The sequence below is a fragment of the Rutidosis leptorrhynchoides genome, chromosome 9 (assembly GCF_046630445.1).
Source record: "Rutidosis leptorrhynchoides isolate AG116_Rl617_1_P2 chromosome 9, CSIRO_AGI_Rlap_v1, whole genome shotgun sequence".
Lineage (NCBI taxonomy): Eukaryota > Viridiplantae > Streptophyta > Magnoliopsida > Asterales > Asteraceae > Rutidosis > Rutidosis leptorrhynchoides.
The window spans coordinates 58,245,065-58,264,268 of NC_092341.1; positions in this window are offsets into that span (position 1 = coordinate 58,245,065).

The following is a 19,204-nucleotide window of genomic DNA, read 5'->3' on the forward strand; positions in this document are numbered from 1 at the left end:
GTCGAAGCTAAGGAAATTATGGGTTATAGCTATGGAGGTGATGGGTATGGTTCATGGGTATGCTCGTAAGGTCAATCTAGTGTTTATCATCTCCGTTGCGTCTACGTACTTTTCTGCAATATTGAATCTCAATATTGATACATGAGCACTCATAACTTAACTTTTATATATCAATAGTGTATCCCTGACTAGTGCTCGAGTATATAGGATTATGCATGCTTGTACATTCGATATTGTCCTTAGATAGGTTTGTTGAATCCTGAATTAGATACATATGCTACTGAGATAGGGTATATGATATGCATGTCATTGGAAAGCTAGTGAAAAATTAAGAACTTTTTATTTAGATATCGAATGGTTTTGATGAACGGATTAGAAGTTATAGTCAACTGAATTTTAGTATTATTGTTAAAATGATTATTATTACTATCGTCGTTATTATTTTAATAGAAATATCATTGTTATTATAAAATATCATTATTACTATTATGTTAGTATTATCATTTTATCATAATAACATTTTTAGTAAATATAAATATTGTTATTTTTTTTATAGAATAATAATAATTATTATTACAAAATAATACAACTTTTACTTATTATTATTATGATCAATATTATTTTATCAAATAAATAGGGGATGCAAAGATATTTTTCACCACGCGTAATATCATTACATTAATAATACTTACCACTATAGTTTTACGATATTAAGTGAACTTTATAAATTTTACTACTTGAGATATATAAAAGTATATTTTATCATATATAAATGTTAATATAAATTTTTATTAATAAATGACTTTTATTATTATAAAATCTAATAAATATATTTAAATATATAAAACGACTATAGTTAAGTTATATAATAAACACGTATAAATTTTAGAAGTCATTTTGGGTCAAGTTGACTTTTGTTGACTTTTGTATATTAGTCTCGAGCATTAGGATTGTGGTACACTATGACTTGACCAAAAATTGTTAGACAAATATTGACCAACATATAAATATATATAATTAATATAGGTTCGTGAATCCGAGGCCAACCTTGCACTTGTTAAATGACGTTATATGTATTTTTACTACGAAATACAGTATGGTGAGTTTCATTTGCTCCCTTTTATATATATTTTTGGGACTGAGAATACATGCGCTGTTTTTATAAATGTTTTACGAAATAGACACAAGTACTAAAACTAATTCTACGTGGGTTTAAACCAGAAATATACCCTTAGCTTGGTAACATTAAACTACTTGTCTATGTACGGTAGGCGCGAATCCTAAAGATAGATCTATTGGGCCTGACAAACTCCATCCTGACTATGGGATGCTTTAGTACTTCGAGGTTATTTTAAACACACCTGATCTGGTGTACTTCAGAGGGTAAAACATGAACGTTAAGGCTTGTTACCGGGTGCCTACAACTTATAGAATACTTTTATACACTTGCGAGTGTACATATATTTATAAACGGAAATCTTGTGGTCTATTAATATATTGAAATGATTGTTATGATAAACCTATGAACTCACCAACCTTTTGGTTGACACTTTAAAGCATGTTTATTCTCAGGTATTAAAGAAATCTTCCGCTGTGCATTAGCTCATTTTAAGGATATTACTTGGAGTCATTCATGGCATATTTTGAAAGACGTTGCATTCGAGTTATTGATTTCATCAAGATTATTATTAAGCCAATTATAGTTGGATGTATTATGAAATGGTGTGCATGCCGTCAACTTTCGTTGTAAAGAAAGTTTGTCTTTTAAAAACGAATGCAATGTTTGTAAAATGTATCATATAGAGGTCAAATACCTCGCGATGTAATCAACTATTGTGAATCGTTTATAATGTATATGAACGGGTCCTTTCAGTTGGTATCAGAGCGGTGGTCTTAGAGAACCAGGTCTTGCATTAGTGTGTCTAACTGATAGTTGTTAAGATGCATTAGTGAGTCTGGACTTCGACCGTGTCTGCATGTCAAAAAGTTTGCTTATCAATTCTAGTCGAAAATCATCTACTTATCATCCTTAGGAAATTACCTGCTTATCATCTTAAGTCTAGACGCGTTTTCCTGCATTTATTGCATAATAGTGTATAGACGGATTCTTATCTTAGCACATCTATTACTGTGAACTTTGACTGTCATCTTTTCAAAGATTCTCCGTAATTTACGGAATTTTGGTATTATATATACATATGCAAATTATGTAATTGAAGAATACCAAATCTAAATTCTACAATCTATTTCATACCAAAAATTCTTTCCCTGATCCTACGAGATGGATCCCTCAACCAGTTCAAATTCCTCAGATTCCGACAGCTATTCCGATATGGATATCTACCTGAGCTCCGAAAGTAGCATCACCGGAATGGATCAACCAATTTCCCATCATCTATTTTGGATGAATTGGGGATGGGTCCATAGTCAACTCAACCATTGAAGACAAGAAGAAGGTGATCCCTTCCATTCACCACATTGCCCTCTTGGCAATGAACCTGAAGCACTTACCGGCGAACCTGTTCGAGTCACCATTTTCTCAGTCATTGCTAGAGTATCTCGTCATGATTATATACTATTCCATATTGCAAATCTTATTCATCCGCTCTTTCCAACCGCCAATCATCCCGGGGTACTAGCAGAAATTAACGAACTTCGCGCCCGAGTAGTGGCTTTGGAACACATGGTGCAGGATTACAAACACCATCAGCAGCACCAGCAGCATAACCAATACCGCCAGTAACATTCACATCGCAAGCCTCAATACCACAAGCTTCAGCAGCATCACCAGTAGTTACCGGCAGTATCATCAGCATCAACAATATCGTCAGCACCACCATCACCGTCAGTACTGTCAGCATCATCAGCACTAGCAGCACCTATAACATCACAAGTTCCGTCAGTTCAAGAATCGCAGTGGACGTCATCATTGATCAACAACGAGTATTTTGTATCAACGAGTTATGAAGCATTAACTCATTCTTCTGAAGAAATTATATATATATTTTATATATATGAATGCTGAAACTATAAAAATCTTTCGTACTAAGCTATTGAATATGAATTGAAAAAGGGTAGATACTACTCAGTTAAATTCATATTACTAATATGCTATGATGTACATCCTTCATTAACAACCTAACCATCGTAACTACAATCTTTGATTCAATTAAATGAATTCGGTTTCATAATAAACCAAGTGTATCATTCAATAACATGTTTGATTTTACACTTTCATCTTCAATGTACTCGAAACTTACTGGAAAACAACATTCGTATCTTGTGAAGTTAGCAAGAGTTCTATGAGCATCAGCATAATTCACTAAGGAAATATCTATAAGAATAAATATTGAAGTATTGATTACATTACCGAAATACTCCGCGAAGATTATGTAATCTCTAATGTTTTAGAGATTATTCTTTACTAATCCAAGCCGAAAATCAAATGAGCTTAATATGATATTAACTCATTAAATCTGTATTACATCTGAAGAAAATATACATACATATATTTTCATAAAGACTGTAATGAAAAATTCTTGTTCAAAATATTATTTGTGACATTTTTTAACGGGTAGGTAATACCCGAGAGATATATAAATGCACAATTAATATATTACATTCTTCGATTCTAATTCAGTAAATCATCAACTATACTCCCTATTTTCACAACAGTATACCTTCTTTTATAAGAAATCAAAACAACCATACTCATTCAAATTCAATCACCTATTCTGATTTTTGAAATCTCAGAATGCAACTCGAGATATAAGCAAAACCATCACTCTTAGATCCTTACATTTTTTTTCAAAGCTATACTTTGACTTTAAAACTGTGATAGAACATCACTTTTAATTGTAACACTCAAAAGGATACGAGAATCAATCGAGATTTATGACGAATTTATCCTTTGGATATTGACAATGACAAGCTGCATTTAAAACGCTTCAAAATTTTGGAAGACACTTCAAATAAGGAACAATCGAGATGATGATCCAATCACACATTACCCGAAGTCTTGTACCTGAAAAACTCTCGAACCCAAAGTCATAGTTTAACACGTATCCGCGTTGAATTCTTTAGCATTTATTAGTAAAAACAACCTTACGATTCTTTTCAAAGTAGCCAGTTTTGTCACAGCTCCAACAAGTCAACTTCGACTTTTCAGTAAAACTAATTTTATTATAACTTCGATAGATACGCTGCCCTTTCACCGTCGTTACTGTGGAACCTTTCATATCTCACCACATTAGCAGTAAACTTATCAACAACTTCATTAACCTTCGACTTAAACCTCTCCGAAAAGTCACTATACTTATTCATTGAAACTCCATCTCTTACTCATCCGCATCTTGCAACAAGAATTGCCATACCAATTACTGAAAATCAGCAATCAGTATTTTGAAATCTCGCAGCGTTTCTACTTCAATAGTTATATATACATATAACGTCTACCTCCTAAACTTACACACTTCGAATGTGAAGTTTCTAAAAAACATCTCAAACTGTGAATTAGTTCTCGAAATGCTAATGAAGCAGCAGAAACTGTAAACGACTTTAACAGTCAAAAGTTTGATGACAAAGAATAATGTGTTGGTAAAGCCCAAAAAAGAGAAGAGTTGGTACTGAACAATGGATTGAGCAGACCGTGAAGGAGACCAAGGACAAATACAAGAACCAAAGTCTGTATTTAAAGAATCTTGATGATTCTGTTTCTGACGAAGTCATTAACGAATACCTTGCTCCTGACTCTAAACCTTTGCGGACCTTATACTTCATCATCATCTTATCTTAAATATTATAAGATATCTTCGTATCTCTCATTATACATATTCTCCATATTTCTGGAGATATTTTCACAACTATTCTTATCTGAGATCATTTATCTCTCCATAATATCTGTAACATAAAAGAAACTGTGTTGGTTTCTAAATTCTGAAAAAAAATTCAAATATGAATGTTTTGAAGTAGTATTGGGAACTGAAGCATGAGTTAGTATAATATAATGACACTTGATCAACGTGATTATATTACAGTAATTCATGCTGAGTTTCTAATGGAACGTGATGATTAACAGAACATACCGTCATCATGTGCCATTTACACGAATCTTACATTCTACCAAATCTCCAAACATATTAAGAACATATCTTCTTGATAGTTCTATCTTTCCGGATATTCTGGTAATTTGCCAAATCAAGATCGTACCATTACGATTTCCTTCTTAGAACATTAACTATGTTCATTCTGAAATTCATATCTACGAATACTGGACCATTACAAACGTTGCTTAATCGCAAGAAGAAGAAACGAAAGGACAAAACTCCAAAATAGAAATTGGAGTATAAATTGCAGCAAATAGAATGGAGCATTAACCGTGGATGTCAATGATTATAAAAGACAAAAGCAGGGGCTTTTAAATATAAGGGAAGATATAAAACGCAACAACCACCCAAAAATTATAAACCATATATATCGATGCATATAGCAATATAAAGACACGGAAGAACTAAAAACACTATAAAACCGAGAGTATAGTAGAAGTAAATAGATTCTTCCGGAGGCAGATAAAAAAGAAGAACGACAGATATGAAAGTGAGGAGTATATCGAGAATCAGTACTGGATGAAGCATATTGACAAATACTTTAAAATATGAGTTGAGGGAGAAAGAATAGAAGGTGTGAGTTGTAAGGAAACGAAGGATGTGGATTTATAGTGAAATACCCGACAGAGAAATCAAGATGGATTATCGTATTAATTCGAAGAGAATCATAATCTCCTTAATCACCGAAGCATCAAATCCAACATAGATTACAAAGATTTTCTTTAAATTCGGAGATCAATTGTGATGATGTCAAAAGATATGACGAATCACTATAATCTTATTTCCTTCATTTACGATAACTTCCCTCATACGCTTCGAGTAATCGAATTATTTTATCCATACTTCTTAGACAAGATAAAACTTCATAATCGTCATAATAACATTCTCATTGTTAGCCATAATGACCTCTATCAAATTTCGGGGACGAAATTTCTTTAACGGGTAGGTACTGTGACGACCCGGAAATTTTCGACTAAATTTAAACTTTATCTTTATATTATTCTGACACGATAAGCAATGTTTGATAAGTTAAATCTCAAGGATTTTAAACTATGTTTATACATTCATTTAAACCTCGACCAAATTCCAATGATTCATGAACCATTAAATGAACATATATGAATATGTATGTATATGTGTATATGTTATAAATTGAAAATGTCAACAAAGTATTTAAACGTATAATGCTTTATATGAACGTATTTGTTTCAATATGATTATCGATGAAATAAAAAAATATATATATTAAATGATTGAATTATCAGAAACTTTGAATTATGATTACAAGTCTCTATTGAGAGGTCCACTATGATTTGAGAAAATCTATTCCTCTTAACGATATTCGGAATAATTTGTAAAGCTATTTATAAATAAAAATAAAAAGTGTCATTTATGAAAGTTAGACAAAAGCTAGTGGAGAATTGGTTTCCATAATATTCTATTAATCTATTTTCAAACGTACAAAAATGTTTTCAGTTTAAAAAGAACTTTATTATTAAAACGTATATAACTTTTATAAATATCTAGAATCACTTTTGACAACTCAGTACTTAACCAGTATAATAAATATAACGATATTTATATTTTATTTCATTAAATATATATAACGATTTAAATTAATATTATATATATTTATACGCGTATTATACGTACATAGTTTTATACTTTTACTATACTTTAACTTTACCTTTACTTTACTTTTACTTTACTTTAACTTTAATAATTCACTTTAATAATTCATACTTTAATAATTCACTTTAATAATTCACTTTAATAATTCATACTTTAATAATTCACTTTAATAATTCATACTTTAATAATTCACTTTAATAATTCATACTTTAATAATTCACTTTAATAATTCAAAAATCTATTATAAATAGAATTCAATAGGTTTCATTATTTCATAGAAACTTGTAAATATATTTCTCTAAACTCTCTCAATCGAATTACATATATATATTTACTTAGTATTATTTCAAGATATTATTAGTATACATAAAATATTACGACGGAGTGATGTCCGAGTGATTTCAAAATAGTTTTTTTTGAATGAGTCGAAGCTAAGGAAATTATGGGTTATTGCTATGGAGGTGATGGGTATGGTTCATGGGTATGCTCGTAAGGTCAATCTAGTGTTTATCATCTCCGTTGCGTCTACGTACTTTTCTGCAATATTGAATCTCAATATTGATACGTGAGCACTCATAACTTAACTTTTATATATCAATAGTGTATCCCTGACTAGTGCTCGAGTATATAGGATTATGCATGCTTGTACATTCGATATTGTCCTTAGATAGGTTTGTTGAATCCTGAATTAGATACATATGCTACTGAGATAGGGTATATGATATGCATGTCATTGGAAAGCTAGTGAAAAATTAAGAACTTTTTATTTAGATATCGAATGGTTTTGATGAACGGATTAGAAGTTATAGTCAACTGAATTTTAGTATTATTGTTAAAATGATTATTATTACTATCGTCGTTATTATTTTAATAGAAATATCATTGTTATTATAAAATATCATTATTACTATTATGTTAGTATTATCATTTTATCATAATAACATTTTTAGTAAATATAAATATTGTTATTTTTTTTATAGAATAATAATAATTATTATTACAAAATAATACAACTTTTACTTATTATTATTATGATCAATATTATTTTATCAAATAAATAGGGGATGCAAAGATATTTTTCACCACGCGTAATATCATTACATTAATAATACTTACCACTATAGTTTTACGATATTAAGTGAACTTTATAAATTTTACTACTTGAGATATATAAAAGTATATTTTATCATATATAAATGTTAATATAAATTTTTATTAATAAATGACTTTTATTATTATAAAATCTAATAAATATATTTAAATATATAAAACGACTATAGTTAAGTTATATAATAAACACGTATAAATTTTAGAAGTCATTTTGGGTCAAGTTGACTTTTGTTGACTTTTGTATATTAGTCTCGAGCATTAGGATTGTGGTACACTATGACTTGACCAAAAATTGTTAGACAAATATTGACCAACATATAAATATATATAATTAATATAGGTTCGTGAATCCGAGGCCAACCTTGCACTTGTTAAATGACGTTATATGTATTTTTACTACGAAATACAGTATGGTGAGTTTCATTTGCTCCCTTTTATATATATTTTTGGGACTGAGAATACATGCGCTGTTTTTATAAATGTTTTACGAAATAGACACAAGTACTAAAACTAATTCTACGTGGGTTTAAACCAGAAATATACCCTTAGCTTGGTAACATTAAACTACTTGTCTATGTACGGTAGGCGCGAATCCTAAAGATAGATCTATTGGGCCTGACAAACTCCATCCTGACTATGGGATGCTTTAGTACTTCGAGGTTATTTTAAATACACCTGATCTGGTGTACTTCAGAGGGTAAAACATGAACGTTAAGGCTTGTTACCGGGTGCCTACAACTTATAGAATACTTTTATACACTTGCGAGTGTACATATATTTATAAACGGAAATCTTGTGGTCTATTAATATATTGAAATGATTGTTATGATAAACCTATGAACTCACCAACCTTTTGGTTGACACTTTAAAGCATGTTTATTCTCAGGTATTAAAGAAATCTTCCGCTGTGCATTAGCTCATTTTAAGGATATTACTTGGAGTCATTCATGGCATATTTTGAAAGACGTTGCATTCGAGTTATTGATTTCATCAAGATTATTATTAAGCCAATTATAGTTGGATGTATTATGAAATGGTGTGCATGCCGTCAACTTTCGTTGTAAAGAAAGTTTGTCTTTTAAAAACGAATGCAATGTTTGTAAAATGTATCATATAGAGGTCAAATACCTCGCGATGTAATCAACTATTGTGAATCGTTTATAATGTATATGAACGGGTCCTTTCAGTTTAACCTATATATATCAAATCGTAACAATAGACCACAAGATTTCATATTTCAATTCACATCCCATACATAGAGATAAAAATCATTCATATGGTGAACACCTGGTAACCGACATTAACAAGATGCATATATAAGAATATCCCCATCATTCAAGGACACCCTTCGGATATGATATAAATTACGAAGTACTAAAGCATCCGGTACTTTGGATGGGGTTTGTTAGGCCCAATAGATCTATCTTTAGGATTCGCGTCAATTAGGGTGTCTGTTCCCTAATTCTTAGATTACCAGACTTTATAAAAGGGGCATATTCGATTTCGATAATTCAACCATAGAATGTAGTTTCACATACTTGTGTCTATTTTGGAAATCATTTATAAAACCTGCATGTATTCTCATCCCAAAAATATTAGATTTTAAAAGTGGGACTATAACTCACTTTCACAGATTTTTACTTCGTCGGGAAGTAAGACTTGGCTACTGATTGAATCACGAACCTATAACAATATATACATATATATCAAAGTATGTTCAAAATATATTTACAACACTTTTAATATATTTTGATGTTTTAAGTTTATTAAGTCAGCTGTCCTCGTTAGTAACCTACAACTAGTTGTCCACAGTTAGATGTACAGAAATAAATCGATAAATATTATCTTGAATCAATCCATGATCCAGTGTATACGTATCTCAGTATTGATCACAACTCAAACTATATATATTTTGGAATCAACCTCAACCCTGTATAGCTAACTCCAACATTCACATATAGAGTGTCTATGGTTGTTCCGAAATATATATAGATGTGTCGACATGATAGGTCGAAACATTGTATACATGTCTATGGTATCTCAAGATTACATAATATACAATACAAGTTGATTAAGTTATGGTTGGAATAGATTTGTTCCCAATTTTCACGTAGCTAAAATGAGAAAAATTATCCAATCTTGTTTTACCCATAACTTCTTCATTTTAAGTCCGTTTTGAGTGAATCAAATTGCTATGGTTTCATATTGAACTCTATTTTATGAATCTAAACAGAAAAAGTATAGGTTTATTGTCGGAAAAATAAGTTACAAGTCGTTTTTGTAAAGGTAGTCATTTCAGTCGAAAGAACGACGTCTAGATGACCATTTTAGAAAACATACTTCCACTTTGAGTTTAACCATAATTTTTGGATATAGTTTCATGTTCATAATAAAAATCATTTTCTCAGAATAACAACTTTTAAATCAAAGTTTATCATAGTTTTTAATTAACTAACCCAAAACAGCCCGCGGTGTTACTACGACGGCGTAAATCCGGTTTTACGGTGTTTTTCGTGTTTCCAGGTTTTAAATCATTAAGTTAGCATATCATATAGATATAGAACATGTGTTTAGTTGATTTTAAAAGTCAAGTTAGAAGGATTAACTTTTGTTTGCGAACAAGTTTAGAATTAACTAAACTATGTTCTAGTGATTACAAGTTTAAACCTTCGAATAAGATAGCTTTATATGTATGAATCGAATGATGTTATGAACTTCATTACTACCTTAAGTTCCTTGGATAAACCTACTGGAAAAGAGAAAAATGGATCTAGCTTCAACGGATCCTTGGATTGCTCGACGTTCTTGAAGCAGAATCATGACACGAAAACAAGTTCAAGTAAGATCATCACTTGAAATAAGATTGTTATAGTTATAGAAATTAAACCAAAGTTTGAATATGATTATTACCTTGTATTAGAATGATAACCTACTGTAAGAAACAAAGATTTCTTGAGGTTGGATGATCACCTTACAAGATTGGAAGTGAGCTAGCAAACTTGAAAGTATTCTTGATTTTATGTAACTAGAACTTGTAGAATTTATGAAGAACACTTAGAACTTGAAGATAGAACTTGAGAGAGATCAATTAGATGAAGAAAATTGAAGAATGAAAGTGTTTGTAGGTGTTTTTGGTCGTTGGTGTATGGATTAGATATAAAGGATATGTAATTTTGTTTTCATGTAAATAAGTCATGAAAGATTACTCATATTTTTGTAATTTTATGAGATATTTCATGCTAGTTGCCAAATGATGGTTCCCGCATGTGTTAGGTGACTCACATGGGCTGCTAAGAGCTGATCATTGGAGTGTATATACCAATAGTACATACATCTAAAAGCTGTGTATTGTACGAGTACGAATACGGGTGCATACGAGTAGAATTGTTGATGAAACTAAACGAGGATGTAATTGTAAGCATTTTTGTTAAGTAGAAGTATTTTGATAAGTGTATTGAAGTCTTTAAAAAGTGTATAAATACATATTAAAACACTACATGTATATACATTTCAACTGAGTCGTTAAGTCATCGTTAGTCGTTACATGTAGGTGTTGTTTTGAAACCTTTAGGTTAACGATCTTGTTAAATGTTGTTAACCCAATGTTTATAATATCAAATGAGATTTTAAATTATTATATTATCATGATATTATCATGTATGAATATCTCTTAATATGATATATATACATTAAATGTCTTTACAACGATAATCGTTACATATATGTCTCGTTTAAAAATCATTAAGTTAATAGTCTTGTTTTTACATATGTAGTTCATTGTTAATATACTTAATGATATGTTTACTTATCATAGTATCATGTTAACTATATATATATCCATATATATGTCATCATATAGTTTTTACAAGTTTTAACGTTCGTGAATCACCGGTCAACTTGGGTGGTCAATTGTCTATATGAAACATATTTCAATTAATCAAGTCTTAACAAGTTTGATTGCTTAACATGTTGGAAACATTTAATCATGTAAATATCAATCTCAATTAATATATATGAACATGGAAAAGTTCGGGTCACTACACATGGAGCCGGTAGCACTATAAAATGAGGTGTGAACCACTGAGCTGGTAACCCCAAAGTGTGAACCACGGAGCAGGTAGCACTATAAAAGGGTATGACTCAAATGCGTAGTGATGTGAACCACGGAGCCGGTAGCATCATAGCATTGAGTATGGTGTGAACCACGGAGCCAGTAGCACCATGACGCGTTTATGGTTAACCATATAGTTTGTGTATGTGTTGTTGTATAGCATAATATATTATTTCGGTGAATATGCTATTGATTAGGCTAGTTGCGATATTTGGAGGTTATTAGCTTATACTCGGAGTTGGTATGCTAATTGTTATTACTAGAAATTATACGGTGTTTGTAAGTGTATGCAAGTAGGTATATTATATATGTATATGTATAATTATTGCATTCACTAAGCTTTTCTTACCCTCTCGTTGTTTACCTTTTTATAGGCTCTGGCGTAGATAAGGGTACGGGCGTTCGTTTGGATTAGAGATCCCGCTTTGTTTTGCTAGGGGACGCTTTTTGGGATGTGTTAGCATTTGAAGTTTGACCGAGATTTGGGTAGTTTAACCCCCAAACATCATGCTCTAGTATCGTTTGGAATTTAAACTAGTGTGGTCGAAACTTACATTTTGTATGAAACTCATATTTCGGCCATATGTGGGCCCGGTTCGTAAAACTTGTTTTATTATTGAAACGTGTTAGTTTTACATATTAGAACATGTTGTGAAAAGCGTTTCGTCTAAATATGTCGGGAAGTGGGAGATCTTTAATTGAAATTTGACAAAACCGGATAGAAGCTGTTGGAGCTTGTGCGCGCCGCACACCCTAGGGTGCTGCGCGCCGCGCACCTATGCTGTTTAAAAAAAAATTATTCGCGTATTCGATTGGATATTTTGTTGGGTTGTTACACTCGGATTCCGATATGGAGTTTCACTCGAGCTCCGAAAGCAGCGTGACCGGAATGGATCAACCAATTAGCCATCATCTATTCTGGATGAATTGGGGATGGGTTCGTAGCCTACTTAATCACTGGAGACAAGAAGAAGGTGATCCCTTCCATCCACCACATTGCCCTCTTGGTGAAGAACCTGAAGCACTTACCGGTGAACCTATCTGAAGCACCATTTTCTCTCTCATTTCCAGAGTATCTCATCACGATTATATACTATTTCAAATTCTAGATCTTATTCACCCACTCGTCCGAACCACCGATCATTCTGGTGTAATAGAAGAAGTTAACGAGCTTCGTGCTAGAGTGGTGGCTTTAGAGAATATGATGCACAACTTGCAAGCATCACAAGCACCACCAACATCAGCACCATCACCATCAGCAGCACCACCAATAACATCCACATTGCAAGCCTCAATACCATGAATATCAGCAGCATCACCGGCATCAACAGGACTACCAATAGTATCACCGGCAACAGCAACGACTGCAACACCACAAATTCCGTAAACTCTATAACCACCTCAGATATTGACACCACCATCACCAACGAATATATTGTAATAACGAGTTATGAAGTATTAACTCATTTCCTCTGAAGAATTTATACGTATATTTTATATATATAAATTTTTAAACCGCAATATATCTTTTCGTACTAAGCTATTACATGTGAATTTTAAAGAGTAGATAATACTCGGCAAATTCTAATCATTAATATGCTATGATGTACATCCTTCGTTAACAATTTAACAATCGTTAATCGCTGCTTCAACTCAAGAGATTCCAGTTCATAATAAACCTAGTGTATTATTCAAGTACATGTTTGATTTCACACTTTCATTTTCGATATACTCGAAAATTTCCAGAAATTATTATTCGTGTTTTGTAAAGTTCATAAGAATTCCACAAACATCAAAATCATTCACTGAAGAAATATCAATAGATGAATAATGAAACATTAGTTTATAATTTCATCCAAGTGGAAGAAATACTCAACAAAGATTACGTAAGTGCTAAAGTTTTAGGAATTATTCATTTCTAGTTCCAGCCGAAGATCGGATGAGTTTAATTTAATATTAACTCATTAAATCTATATTACATCCGAAGAAAATATACATACATATATATTTTCATAAAGATTGTAATAAAAATTCTTTTGTACAAAATATTACATGTGAAATTTTTTTTAACGGGTAGGTAATACCCGAGAAATACTCAGATTTCACATTAAGATGTTACACTGTACATTCTTCGATTCTGAATCACCAATCACTAACTATACTCGCTACTTACACAGCGATATACATTTTTCATAACAATCAGGACAACCATTTTCATTCAATTTGATTTTGACACATCAAAATCCAAGTCAACATTTAACAGAAAACATCACTCTTAAATCCCTACATCTTTCAAAGCCATACTTTGAATTCAAAACTGTGCTAGAACATCACTTTTATCCATAAAACTCAGAAAAATATTCATGTTGTTCAAAATTTTAAAACATCATATGTATAGTGAAGATTACAATCTGCGTTCAAACCCTTCATGATTCTTAAAACCCCACAATTAAGAAACAATCGAGATGATGATCCAACCACATATTATCCACAGTCATGCACCTGGAAAACTCCTGGAATTTAAGTAGAAGTTTAAAACGAATCTATGATCCCTTGACGTTATAACTTTACAATCCCTCTCCAAAGTAGCCAATTTTGTCACAGCTCCAGCAAGTCAACTTCGACTTTTCAGTCGGACCAGTCTTATTATAACCTCGATATATACGTTGCCCTTTCGCCATCGTTGCCGAGGAACCTTTTATATTTCACCACAATATCAGCAGATGTACCAGCAACTTCGTTACTCTTTGGTGTAAGCCTCTCCAAAAAATCATTATATGTACTCATTGAAACCCCATCATCTACTCATCTGCATCTTGTAACGATAATTGCCATACCAATTACTGAGAATCAGCAATCAGTATTTCGAATCTCGCAGCAATTCTACACCAACAGTTATTTATATATACACACATATAACGTCTATCTTCTAGACTTACATACTTCGAATGTGAAGTTTCTGAAAAAAACCCTAAACTGCGAACTAGTTCTCCGAATTTTGGAAAAATGCTGATGAAGCAGCAGAAACTATAGACAACCGTAACAGTCAAAAGTTTGATGATAAAGAATAGTGTGTTGGCAAAGCTCGTAAAAAGAAAAGGTTTGGTACTGTAAAAACGGATTAAGCAAACTATGAAGGAGGCTGTGGATAAATCACAAAGACTAAATCTGCCTTCAAAGAATCCAAATGATTCAGCGTCTGCTGATCTCATTAACGAATACCTTACTCCTGACTCTAAACCCTTGCGTACAATATTCTTCATCATCCTCTGATCTTAGATATTCTAAGATATCAACATATCTTTCATTATAAATATCTTCGATGTTTCTGAAGATATCTTCATAACTATTGTTATCCGAAATCATTTACCTCTTTGCGCTATCTGTGTTACATCATAAAAGAAACTATTTTAGTTTCTAAATTCTGAAACCCTCGAGTTTAAAATATAAATGTTTTTGAAGTAGTGTTGGGAACTGAAGCATGAGTTAGTATAATATAATGACACTTGATCAACGTGATTATATTACAGTAAGTCATGCTGAGTTTCTAATGGGACATGACGATTCACAGACCATACCGTCATCATGTGCCATGTTACACGACTCTGGTATTCTATTTAACCTCTAAAAATATCAAGAAAATATTTTCTTGATGGTTCAGGCTTTTCCGGATATTCTGGTAATTTGACAAATCAAATCGTGCTACTACCTTTCCTTTCTACTTTGTATATTATGATAATTCGAAACTCCATACCTACGAATTCTGGACCATTAATTGCAAAAAGAAAACAAAAGCATGGAGCTCTGAAATAGAAAGGGGTATAAATCGCAGCAAACGGAAAAGATCATTAGCCGTATATGTCAATAATTATGGAAAGACAAATACAAGGAAGGATTATGAAAATCACCACCCCAAGAGCGAAATAGAAGTAAACAGATTCCTCCGGAGGAAGTTGAAAAAGAAGGATAATTGTTGTGACAGTTAGGAACATATCAAGGATCAGAACTAGATCAAGCATATTGACGAATATTTTAGAAGTATGAATTGAGGAAGAAAGTATAGAAGATGGGAGATGTGGAAGTAAGGATATAAAGGGGGTAGATTTATAGTGAAACATCCGACAGAGCAATCAAAATAGATCATTGCATTTAACCAAAGAATATCCTAATTTTCTTAATTACCGAAGAATCAAATCTCTATTACGAAGATTTTCTCCAAATCCCTTGAACTCTGGAAATCAACCCTATCTACGTCAAAAGATATGACGAAACTTTACCTTTCTCATTTCACTCTTTTGTGATAACTTCATTCGAACGCTTCACATAAACAAATTGTTTTATCCATATTACTCAGTGATGATAAAACTCTAATTATCAACTCATATTCGTCATAAAAACATTCTTATTGTTAGCTATGACGACCTCGATCAAATTTCGGGACGAAATTTCTTTAACGGGTAGGATTCGTGACGACCCGGAAATTTCTGACCAAATTTAAACTTAATCTTTATATGATCTAATGTTTCTGACACGATAAGCAAAGTCTGTAATGTTGAGTCTCCAAAAATTTTGAAACTATATTCATGTAATCAATTACCCTTTGACCGTGCTCGACGATTCACGAACATTTATTTGAATAGATATGTATATATATAAGATATAGTTATATTAATTGAAAACGTTAACAAAGTATTAGATGTATAATACTTTACATGAATGTAATTGTTTCAACATATGTTTAATATATTTATCAACGGAATTAAAAGATAATATCAAATGATTGAACTATCAGATACATTGTGATTACGATTACGGGTCTCTGTTATGAGGTCCACTACGATTTAAGGAAATCTGCTTCTTTTTAACGGTATTCGGAATAATTGGTAAAGTGATTTATAAGTAAGAACAAAAGTGTCAATTAACGGGAACTAGACAAGGGTTAGTGGAGTTCCCTGTTCGATTTCCTATATAGGTGTTAACTAGTTAACTTTCATATTATTTAGGGTGAAAGTGAAATGTTGGGAATATAAATAACTTAGATGTTGGATATTGACAAGTTAAGTAATCAACGTTTTACATTAAGATGATTTTATACGTTTAATTAACCTTTGGACTTTATCTCACGTTTCATCAACAAATGGTAATTCAAAAACTTGAAACCTATTATGAGTACATATAATTTTACTTTTCTAAAACTTTGTATGATATAAAGAATTCCATTATTTTAACCTGTTAACAAAATGATTCTTAAATATATTTAGTTTTGAAAAAAAAACAAAAGTTTCATATTTATTTAATTTAGTTTCAAACGTACTTAAACGTTTTTAGTTTAAAAAGAACTTTATTATTAAAACGTTTTATAAGACAAATTGTTTATGAATATAAAATCTTAAGAACTTGGTTAAAGCTTTATATTATAAATTTGCGAATATATTTTTATTGTTGTTTTAAAAAGATAAAAGTATTACTAAATATTAATTTCGAAACGATTAGTTTTGAAAACTAAATAAATATTTCAAATTTATATTTCGAAATGAAAGTATATATATTTACAATGTAAGAAGATTTAACATTAATTTAATTATAAAACATTTTGATTTGAAATAATAATATTAAATATACTTTGATAAATAACGAGACTTTGATTTAAAGAAGCAAATGACCAAAACACTCAAATGAATAAGTTATACTTCGAGAAAAATAGTTTATCAAAGATTAAAGTCTAATTATTAATAAATGTACGTGTCATGAAACGTAAAGTATTATATTTCACAGTGTACGAAATAACGTTGAAAAACTGGAACCGAGTCATGAACCGTTTCCAACGTCCAGGTCATTTGTAACGACCCTGGAATTTCCAACGTTTATTTATTAATAATTATTATTATTAATACGTGTGATTAAACGAATGTATGTTATTACATTTACATGTTGCCATAACTAAACGTACTTGACTTTAATTGCCCGAAACGTCTTTGTGACACCCGAGACTTACACGAATAATATTTTTAGATATTATTTACATTCATGATTAGTTTTATTAATCATTTTAATTAACTAAGGTTGTTAGTTAATTACTTGGACTTTTGTTGGACTTTATTTGTTAATTATTGAACTTGGGCTTTGTTAGTGTAATGGACTCATGATATTGGGCTTCCAAGCCCACCCTACCTTTTAAGTGGACAAATTAGCCCACTCTTCCACTAGTAAGTATTACTTGAACATGGAAACTAGTTAGTTATATCAATTGGAATCTAGTTTGCTCATAATCCCCATGAACAACCATCCATTAACCAACTTTGTAAGCTTTAACATGCTTAAGACTAGTGTGTAATTTGCTCCTCCCTCCTCCCCCAAAAAAACCGTCGGCCTCCTTTAGGTGTAGGGGAGTTTTAATTTTTTTTTTTTACTACTTCATTACTTGCAAACTCATTCACACACTTCACTTCAAACTTACCTCTCATAATTCTCTCAACTTTTCCTCTCTTTTTCTCTCTAGATTGTAAGCATTATGAACTTCTTTTCTTCCTTTTCTTTTCTTACAAAACCGTGACATATTCACCTCTAATCATCATCATCATTTGTTGTTTGATACTTGTTGTTCATTGTTGTTAGTTACTTGTCTTTGTTAGTTAGTTACTTACATGTTATTATGAATCAAACTCACTAGTTTGTTCATCACTTTATCTTGTATTAACAAGAACATTCAAGAACTAAACTCTCTAGTTTAGGTTCTACATAAACTTTCTTTAAAGATTGCAAGTTCATGTGTTGATTAAAATCATACTTGTGATTCATAAAGTAAACTTCAAGTTTACTTTCTTAAAGATCAAACTTTGGTTTGAAACTTTAAAGTATGAACAACCTTGAACTAACTACTTGTCTACTTAGTTTATTTCTTTATATTATGCACTTTAAATTCATGTTTGTTGGTTAAAATTGGTCAAGTGTTACTAGTTAACTTTGATCTCATTTATCTTGAACAAAAGTTAACTTTAAAAGTCCAAGAACATGTAAGTAAGTTTTCTTTAATTATAACTTTGTACACTTATGTTAGATCTAGACTTTTGAGTCTTGGATCTTCAAGATCAAACTAAGAACTATGTTCTAAAACTTAAGATCTTGATGTTATAAGTTTACTTTCAAGTTTGTAACTTATTATTAGCTTTAAAGTTCATGTATGTGTTAGATCTAAGACTTTGATGTAACTTTGGTTCATCAAACACTTACAACTCTTAAGTGAATT